The sequence below is a fragment of the Macaca nemestrina genome, chromosome 7 (genome assembly GCF_043159975.1).
Source record: "Macaca nemestrina isolate mMacNem1 chromosome 7, mMacNem.hap1, whole genome shotgun sequence".
In the NCBI taxonomy this organism is placed as follows: domain Eukaryota; kingdom Metazoa; phylum Chordata; class Mammalia; order Primates; family Cercopithecidae; genus Macaca; species Macaca nemestrina.
This window is the reverse complement of record NC_092131.1, coordinates 179,166,210-179,174,913: the sequence shown is the minus strand read 5'-3', so window position 1 is coordinate 179,174,913 and position 8,704 is coordinate 179,166,210. Positions and strand designations below refer to the sequence as shown.

At 50.3% G+C, this 8,704-nt stretch overlaps 1 protein-coding gene across 3 annotated transcripts in view; it reads right to left on the bottom strand.

Moving 5' to 3' along the window:
- Window positions 1-251: 251 nt before the first annotated feature.
- LOC139355527 (disco-interacting protein 2 homolog C-like) overlaps window positions 252-8,704 on the bottom strand; it is a 229,331-nt gene continuing 220,878 nt past the window's right edge. The window contains exon 5 of one of the 3 annotated variants that reach the window (XM_071067373.1): window positions 252-2,636. The gene's annotated coding sequence lies outside the window, so the exon portion shown is untranslated. Of the gene's footprint in view, window positions 2,637-4,647; window positions 8,239-8,704 lie in introns of those variants that run through there. The other 2 variants (XM_071067374.1, XM_071067375.1) reach the window with 2 other exon arrangements.

Sequence of the window (8,704 nt, the reverse complement as noted above, 5' to 3'; positions counted from 1 at the left end):
CTCCCCTGACACCTTGAGAAACGTGACTCGAGAGAATCACCGAAGTTTCCTAAATGAGTCACCTGCTTTCTCTTCTCTTTGCTTTCATGCCTCCCCAGGGTAGGTCAGTCCTGTCCGCCACAGCGATACCTGCATGCTGGAGTTCCAAGGAGTTTGGGGGTGTGTCGGGTCCCCCAGGGAGATTCGGTGACTGAGGATGCTGTCATAGCAGCCAACATGTCCCTATCGTTTTCACTTTTAATGAAGTTCAGTTACTAGGTTTTCTGAGGCACAATGATGTCCTTGTGAAAAATTGGTGATCAGGGAAGCAAGCAAGTGTGGGAAAATGATCCTGCCCTTAAATCTAAAAAACGATGAAACAGCAAACAGCCCTGAAGAGCCCATGAACCTCCTCATGGGGCGGTGAGGAGACACCTCAGTAATGGCTTAAAAAAAAAAGTGATAATACTGAAGAAAAGGTAAACTAAATTTTGGGTCTCCTATGGGTAAAGAGATTGTGGCTTACATTTTGGATGTATGCGTTTATATACTTATTTATTTTTCTTTGTTGGATTTAGAATTAGTTGAAATAATTGTGTTTTTTAAATTTAAAAATTATGGGGTATACGAAGTCTAATCTCTGTGTGACATTTCTGTACTGTGAGACTCCACATACAAAAGTGAAGCCCAGACTGTCTGTCTCTAATGAGCCAGAGAGAGGTGGTCATCTCCTGCAGGCCGGTCTGGTCTCCAGGCATCTGGCCATCCTCCCAGTCTTGGGCACACCTGCATCACTGGTGCTTTCTGCCAGACTGTGACTCTGCCCAGGTTTCAGGAGCACCCGGAACTGTTTTCCTAGGGGCTCCTGCTTTGTCCTGGCTCCTGGAAGCACAGGCTTTTGACGAAGGACTCTCCCCACTGCCAGGTAAATTGGTGATTGCCCCACAGTCTGTATTTGTCACATGGGGCACAGAGAGTCTGGGCGTGCTGTCCTGGCCCTGGAGCCAGCTCTAGGACTGCCCGGCGGCATTGCCTCCACCCCTCATCTGGGAACAGGGCGGTGGGGAGGAGAAGGGAAGCAGGGTCTTGACCCTTCTGCGTCTCGAGAACACGGGAACACATCGTCCCATTGCCTCACACCATTCACAGCCCAAGCTTGTGTGAAGTATTATTTTATAACCTCCCCTGACAATGATGTATTTTATATAAGCAGCACATAAAGTGGTAATTTAATACCCTATCGAGCAGGATTAAACAATAAGGAGCAGATATCACTGTAGAAAAGTTACTTTATCCGGGAAACATTTATCTACTGCAGGTGGATGTGAATCATGGCTTCCTCCTCGGTGGCTCCTGATGAGCCTGTGAAATTCTGTCCTGTTCACCACTGTTAGTTATAAGCTACACCTTTCCTTCTATGACGCGTTAGTTACAAGCTCTACCTTTCCTTCTATGATGTTTATTTCTTGCCTGTTCAGCACTGTTAGTTACAAGCTATACCTTTTCTTCTGTGATGTATATTTCTTGAAGGCATGGACTAAATCCTAATTCCACAGTATTCGATGCACATACTCAAGAGATACTTGTTTGAATGAATGGATTAATAGAAAATAGAAGTGGTGACTTCACTTTATTTCATTATGTCAAACTTTGTCTACACGGAAAATTTTATGGTCCTTTGGAAAAACAGGGCCTCTGTGCAGGGTTGTTAGAGATTGTGAGAATGCCGCAAATGGCTCTGTGGCTCTAGGCTCACAAAGGGCTTGAGGGACTTGGTGGCGCACCTGTGTTGAAAACTGAGTTCTGCAAATCCATTGGAGTGACCTGCCAGCACCAGCACACACAGCCCTCCTTCCCAGTTGATTTCTGCACAGAGGCTTCTTCTGAATGCCCCAGGTGAACGTGGGTTCAGCCAGCACTGCTGGGCTTCCACAGCAAGCCAGGGTGCTGCAGGGACGAGAGAGAAGAGGGGCAGGACCAGGATCTTCCTGGGCCCCAGTGCCCGTGTGGGGACGCTGCCTGGCCTGGCTTTTCTGGGGGAGGTCAGGGAAATGATGGCATGGAGGGACTGTTGGTATGAGTCGCTTGCTCAAACATAGATCCCAGGTCTGTGTGGGAGGCAAATAGAAATTTATGTGGGTATCATCAGTAACATAGCAAACATGGGCTTCTTCACTAGGGTGGCTGACCCTCTTGCTCATCTGCTGAGCAAAGGCCCGGCCCGGCCAGGCCCGGCCTGGCCTTCTACGCCTCCACAGTGAGCTTTTCTCAAGCTCTGTCCACTCCATGGAGATGGCCGGAGCCAGGGCAGATATGGGGTGTTTTCCACTTTTTATTTATTTTTTCTTTTTTGAGATGGAGTCTTGCTCTGTCGCCCAGGCTGGAGTGCAGTGGTGTGATCTCGGCTCAGTGCAAGCTCCACCTCCCAGGTTCACGCCATTCTCCTGCCTCAGTCTCTCGAGTAGCTGGGGCCACAGGTGTCCGCCAACACACCAGGCTAATTTTTTTGCGTTTTTAGTAGAGTCAGGGCTTCACCGTGTTAGCCAGGATGGTCTCAATCTCCTGACCTCGTGATCCACCAGCCTCGGCCTCCCAAAGTGCTGGGATTACAGGCGTGAGCCACTGCACCCGGCCAGGTATTTGTCAGTTTTTGAAAGCTACATTTAAAGAATGAAATAGACCGAACAGAATTACTTCCTTTTGAATATTTAATACTCAGTCTACCAGAACACTTAAATATAGTTAATGTATTCAAATAATAAGAAAGAACTTTCCCTCTGTTCCAAAGAAAAAGTATAAACAACCTTTTACTTGTCAGGGATTTCACTATGTTTCTAAAAAGCCAGCAAGCACTTTTCCTGAAATAGACCCATCTCTTCCTCTGCATAGACCCTATGAACATTTTAGCTACATTTCTGCTGTATCTTAATGTGATAGATTGTAGAAAATTCCTTGCTACTGGAACTTCACGATGCTTTCCTTTGAAACATCAAATAGAAAGTATGGATAGTAAATCTCAGACTAGTTGCAATTATCAGTCTTGGTAGAGCTGCCACCCACAGCCTCTGTCAATTACAACAGAGTGTGTCTCCCCAGCAACCCGGATTAGATTGCGGACCAAGCCAGGCTCACCCAGGATTCAGTGCAACGTCTTTCAAAGCTGTAGTCACTGCCCCTGGAGGAGACTTGAGAAGTCCTCCCTTTGATGCCTGTGCATGGCTGTTCTCAGATCACAGCAGCTGCAGCAGCATCTCAGAGGATGCCAGCAGGGGTGTCCTGGGTATTGACACCACGGTAGGGGCCTGCAGTGTCTGAATGAAATGGGCCGTGAAAGTGAGCACCCTAGAGGAGTCCACAGCCACGTTTCAAAGGTGCAGTGGCCCGAGGTGAACCCCAGAGCACTGAGGAGCCTGGAGTTGACCTGTCACGACTTCATTGAGAGAGCTGACTGAATTCCGTACCTGTGCGGGCAAAATATGGCTGTTTGCGCTTGGCCCCTTCTCAGTCCAGGGCTAGGGAGGTTGTCTGCACAGCTAGTGGGAGCTTAACTTTGTGCACACTCGGGGTTGGGTCCCACTCCTTTCTGTGAGCCCAGGGAAGATAGACATGCCGAGCTCTCCTGGAAGGAGGGCCCTGACGAGTGGAAGCTGAGCTTCAAGATGGTCGGCCTTGTGGTGTGCGTGGCGGGTTCGGAGTCTGTGTGTGCTGAGTGGGGGCCCGGCTGCTGCTGTCGCTATTGGGCTCAGCAGACGCTGCGGGGGACGTGGCTCCTGTTGTACTTGGTGGTTTTCTCCTCACAGGAGTGGGTTTCCCTGCTGTGAAGGTGTCGGGGCTGTGACAGGCAGCCTGGCAGGAGGAAGACGCTCGTGGGGTTGTGCCCTGAAGCCCCCTTCCTCTTGAGGAGCATGAAGGGGGTTTGGGACCCTGCTTCCGGCTGCGCTCCCTTGCTAGGTTCTTGGCCTCGGGGGCCAGGAGAAGCTGAGTACAGGCCTGAAACCTGGACCCCTTCCACAGCCTCCGTGGCGTTTGTGGTGTGATGCGGGACGAGGCCCTTGGAACTCCAAGCCCTACCCTGGCATGCCCGCCCACTGGGGCGTCTTGGGCACCTGCTGTGTGCTAGGCTCCGTGGTGGGGTGGGCGGTAGCAAGGGCTGTGGGGTAGAGTGGACACGGTACGCGGATGATGAGAAGCCTCAGGGAGGCAGTGGGAGCACAGCTGAGACCTGCAAGGAGGGGACTGGCTGTGGGTGTTGGGGCTCAGGGAGCTGCCTCTACCCAGAGCCACAGTGGCCAGTGAGGGCAGAGCAGGGGACCGAGGCCCAGGGAAGCCGTGTGTATGGTTCGCATCAGGTGTGCGGGTCTGCCGGGCTGTGCGGCCCTTCTCAGTCCTGGCTGGGCCTGGGGTCCCAGAGGGAACGGAGGGTCTTTGCATCTCCCTCCTCTTGCTTCCCTGCTGCTTCCTGGTCAAGGGATGCTTCTTTATTGCAACTCTGGCAGTTATTGTGCATATTAAGAGGAGTTTCACAAAATCGTAGGGGGGAAGGCGGACTAGGGATTCATTTTTTTTTCTCCCCCTGATTTTACACGGAGCCTTCTACTATCCCTTAGTGTGGAGGCAGAGTGCAGATGCTCTACAGTTATCTATCAAGGAAGAGAAGAGCTGATGGGAAGTCACAGATCTGATCATTGCAATAGCACTGACATTTTTAAGTGGGAGAATGCTGATGTCTATAATAATCAGAGTAAAACTTCAGTAGCTTCAACATAAAGATTCTGAGATGATCTTAGAGCCATTTCGTCCCTAGATCCTTCTGCAGTGTGGAGTGTGACATCTCTACCAGCCTCTGGTCAGTGGCCACCTGTGGGTAACTGAATGCTTGAAGTGTAAATGAGAACTTCTAATTTTATTTAATTTTAGTCAAATTTAAATAGCTATATGGGCCGGGCACCGTGGCTCATGCGTGTATTCCCAGCAGTTTGGGAGGTCGAGGCGGGTGGATCATGTGAGGTCAGGTGTTCAAGACCAGCCTGGCCAACAAGGTGAAATCCCATCTGTACTTAAAAATATAAATAAAATAGTCAGGCGCGGTGACAGGCGCCTGTAATCCCAGCTACTCGGGAGGCCGAGGCAGAAGAATCACTTGAACTCGAGAGGCAGAGGTTGCAGCAAGCCGAGATCGAGCCACTGCACTCCAGCCTGGGTGACAGAGGGAGACTCTGTCTTAAGAAAAAAAAAAAGATTTTAAAAAACCCTACATGCCCCTAGTTGCCTCTGTAGGAGACGGCATGGTTCCAGAAGGTAGACTTTGTGTTGAGGACTCTGCAGCGTCAGGCTGGAGACAGTCTCCCTTCCTAGCAGCGTGGGCCCCTGGGCTGTTCTTCTACCAGAAGGGATGGTGGCGTCTCTGGGAGGTATCTGTAGACTCAGATCTGTGTGGATTAGTGACTTGTGTTACTCACAGATACTTAATTTTATGGGTAAATGAATACCTGGACTGGCTGCAACTTCAGGGCGAGATTCGGGAGTAGGGAGTGAAAAGTGACGACGGAACCCTGGGCTTGTCCTGCTGCCCCCAGGACCCGGTCGGGGTGCCTTCTCGTCTGAAGTCCCAGCACGTGGTCAGGGTACCCCTTGCCTCTGAAGCCCCCAGGAAGTGATCGGGGCACCAATCCCCTCTGAAGCCCCAGCACCTGGTCGGGGCACCCCTCCCTTCTGAATCCCCCAGCCACCTGGTCGGGGAGCCCCTCCCTTCTGAATCCCCCAGTACCTGGTCGGGGCGCCCCTCCCTTCTTAAGCCCCCAGACCCTCCTGGCCTGCGGTGCTGCTTCTCCAAATGCTGTCCTTGGCTGTTTTCCAGGAGTCACCTGCACCAGAGCAGGCTGCGTGTGTCATTTCTTGTCGGATCTGGGGTGTCAGTGAAGCTCATTTATCTTGTCTTCCTCCTCATGTGCCGTATCTCACCTGTTGACTGTCTGAGTTTGTGTGAGTGCGTGTTGTGCGTTCTCAGGCTGTACTCGGTGCTTAGGTGACAAGAACGTCTTAGAGCAACGGACTGTCTGCTCCAAAGGACGCTGGGCATGAATCGAGACACAGTTTACTTGTGGGGTTTAAATTTCCTGGGTGTTGGAGGCAATTAAGGGGAAGCAAGGTCTAAAAAACCCCTGCAGATGAGGAAGGCAATAATGAAAAAAATTACTCTATACACACTTAGCAGATGATTTACTTTGTAGGTGAATTTTGCATTTCGGGAACTACTAAAGCTACTGTTTGTAGGGATTCCTTGATGAGCTTCTTGTTTTCTGTCTAGAAAGTAAAGTGGATCGGTTTTGCCTTTAATGCTGACTGACTAGAATCTACTTCCTTTTCCCCCCATTCACGTTAGGGTGGGGATTGGACTGGAAGAGCTGTAGGATCTCTTTATTTCTGATCTTAAATGAATTTTTTCTTCAATGCCCGGTTCTTTGGTTTGGGAAATGTGCTCAATTTGTACCGTGCTTTAAATGTACACAATGGTCGAAATTGCTACTTTTCTTTAAAGTTAGATATAACATCTTAAGTAAAATGTCATCTATAAATCAGGCACAGTCTGGGGCCTGGAGACCCCTCTTGTCACTTCCTTCCAGCTGTGTCTTCTTCCCTGGCCACATTGCCCCTGGCCACATCTCCTCCCCAAACCACGCCGTGTCATCCGCCCACCACCTCACCTCTGGTCACAACACCTCCCTCCCGGCCACATCACCTGTGGCCTCACTGCCTGCCTCCCTCCTTCCTGGTGGCCTCCGTGGCTCCCACTGTCTGCCCTCCCGAGGGTCTGTTCAAGGCTCCTTCCCCGTTTTCCACTCCTGAGTGTGGGTCTCGGGGCCTAGATGTTTCACAGGATGCAAGTTTCTTCCCTTCCAGCCGTGGGTCTCTGAGCGACAACTCCAGAGAGGGCACTAAGCTCTCCTTACCTACCTGGGGGGCCCTGAGCCCTGACCACCGACCACCAGGGCTTTTCTGCAGTGTGTGGGGCAGACTCATGCATGAATTGGACTAAAAAGATGCTTCCAGGAATCCTTGTTTTAAGTGCACTGGAGCAGAGATGGGGAGAGGGGACCACCTGGTTTGCTCAGAATTTGGTCCTGATCACAGCCAATGAGGCAACATAAGCACCTCCTAAATGAAGCATTCCACAGACTGATTTTACACATGACAGAAAGGCTTCACACAATGAGTGAGTTTGAGCTGCATTTGAAGGAAGAACAGGTCCCTGTAGGTGGAAATGAAAGGTAAGCGTGACCCAAGCCATCAGCAGCAGCGGGGGTGGGGTGGTGCAGACTCCCCATGGATGGTGGGCATGGCTGAAATGCAGGAGAGGGCAGGGGTGCGAAGGAACAGCAGGGCGGCAGTAAAATTCCCCTGCAGAGAGGGGACGTGACTGAGATATTATCACATGTATACAACTGAGAGATGATTTGAGGAGGATTTCTGGGAGCCTGTGGGAAGAGCACGTGGTCATCATCAGTTCTCGGGATCTCTTTTTATGAAGTGAAAATAGTCTTGCCTCTGCCTATCTTGTGAGCTGTTGTGACGATCAAATCAGATAATCTTCAGCGAGCCTTGTAAATGCTAAAGCTTATGACAGACTGTTCCAGCCCCCTTGTCTCTACCCTCCTTTCCTCCTGAGTAACGTGAACCCTGCTGGGTACCTCACTATCTGCCTGGTTTCCTCCTCCATAACGTGAGCCTTGAGTACTTGCTGGGTACCTCGCTGTGCACCTTCCTTAGTAACGTGAGCCCTGAGTATTTGCTGGGTACCTCGCTACCTGCCGTACAGCTGGCTGTAGAATTGTCAAACGCACTTGGCTGGCACATAAGCAGAAGTGCTCGCTGGGCCTTGGGAGGGCTTTGTGACATGTGGGTGCCTTCTGTTCCCTGTTAGGCTGGAGCTGCAGGAGCCCCCCTAGACCAGATAGAGGACCAAGGCTGTGGCCTCGGGGTGGGGGCTGGGGGAGCTCCCTGGGTTTATTGTGTGGGTGAGAGCAAACTTCAGTCCCGCTGTGGCATTGGGATTCAGGGTTCCTTCTGGAATGTTCTGAGTGAGAAACAGGAAGTGTGCACAGGTGCGTCTTCTGTGGATTTTATGGTTATCTCTTGGGAGAGCACTGGTGCCTCTGAACTATGAACCTGCAGAACCACTTCTTCCACTAACGGCCGCCTTTATATAAAGAATGACTTACAAAAGATGCCACTTCAGATGGAGGTATTTGCAGGTGTGGCCTGAAAAATGAACAAAATGACTTTCATCTCAAGGAAAGTACCTTACATTTTTCCCAATGATAGACATTTGAGCTTTCCAGTGAATATTAAAACATAAAAATCTTGTGTCCACCACTTTCTCATGTGACCAATGGTGATACTGACGTGGGGTTTTTTTTTTTTGTTTTGTTTGTTTTGTTTTGTTTTTTTTTTGGGGGGACATATAATGTGGAAGCCGCTCATAACTCTGAACCAGTATTTTCTAACCAATGTGTGATTACAAAATCGTGTGCTGGTAAAAGCCATTCAAGTGCAAGACCGACCAGTCGACTTAGAAGGAATTGGGGCAGAAAGGCCCGTCGACCAGAGCACAGACTCTGTGTTGCAGACAGCCTGTACGGAAGTGCCACTTGTTACATTTGGCAGCAGAGAATACCTAAAATGATCTGAAAACACAATGAAAATACTGCTTCCTAATTGTATATCA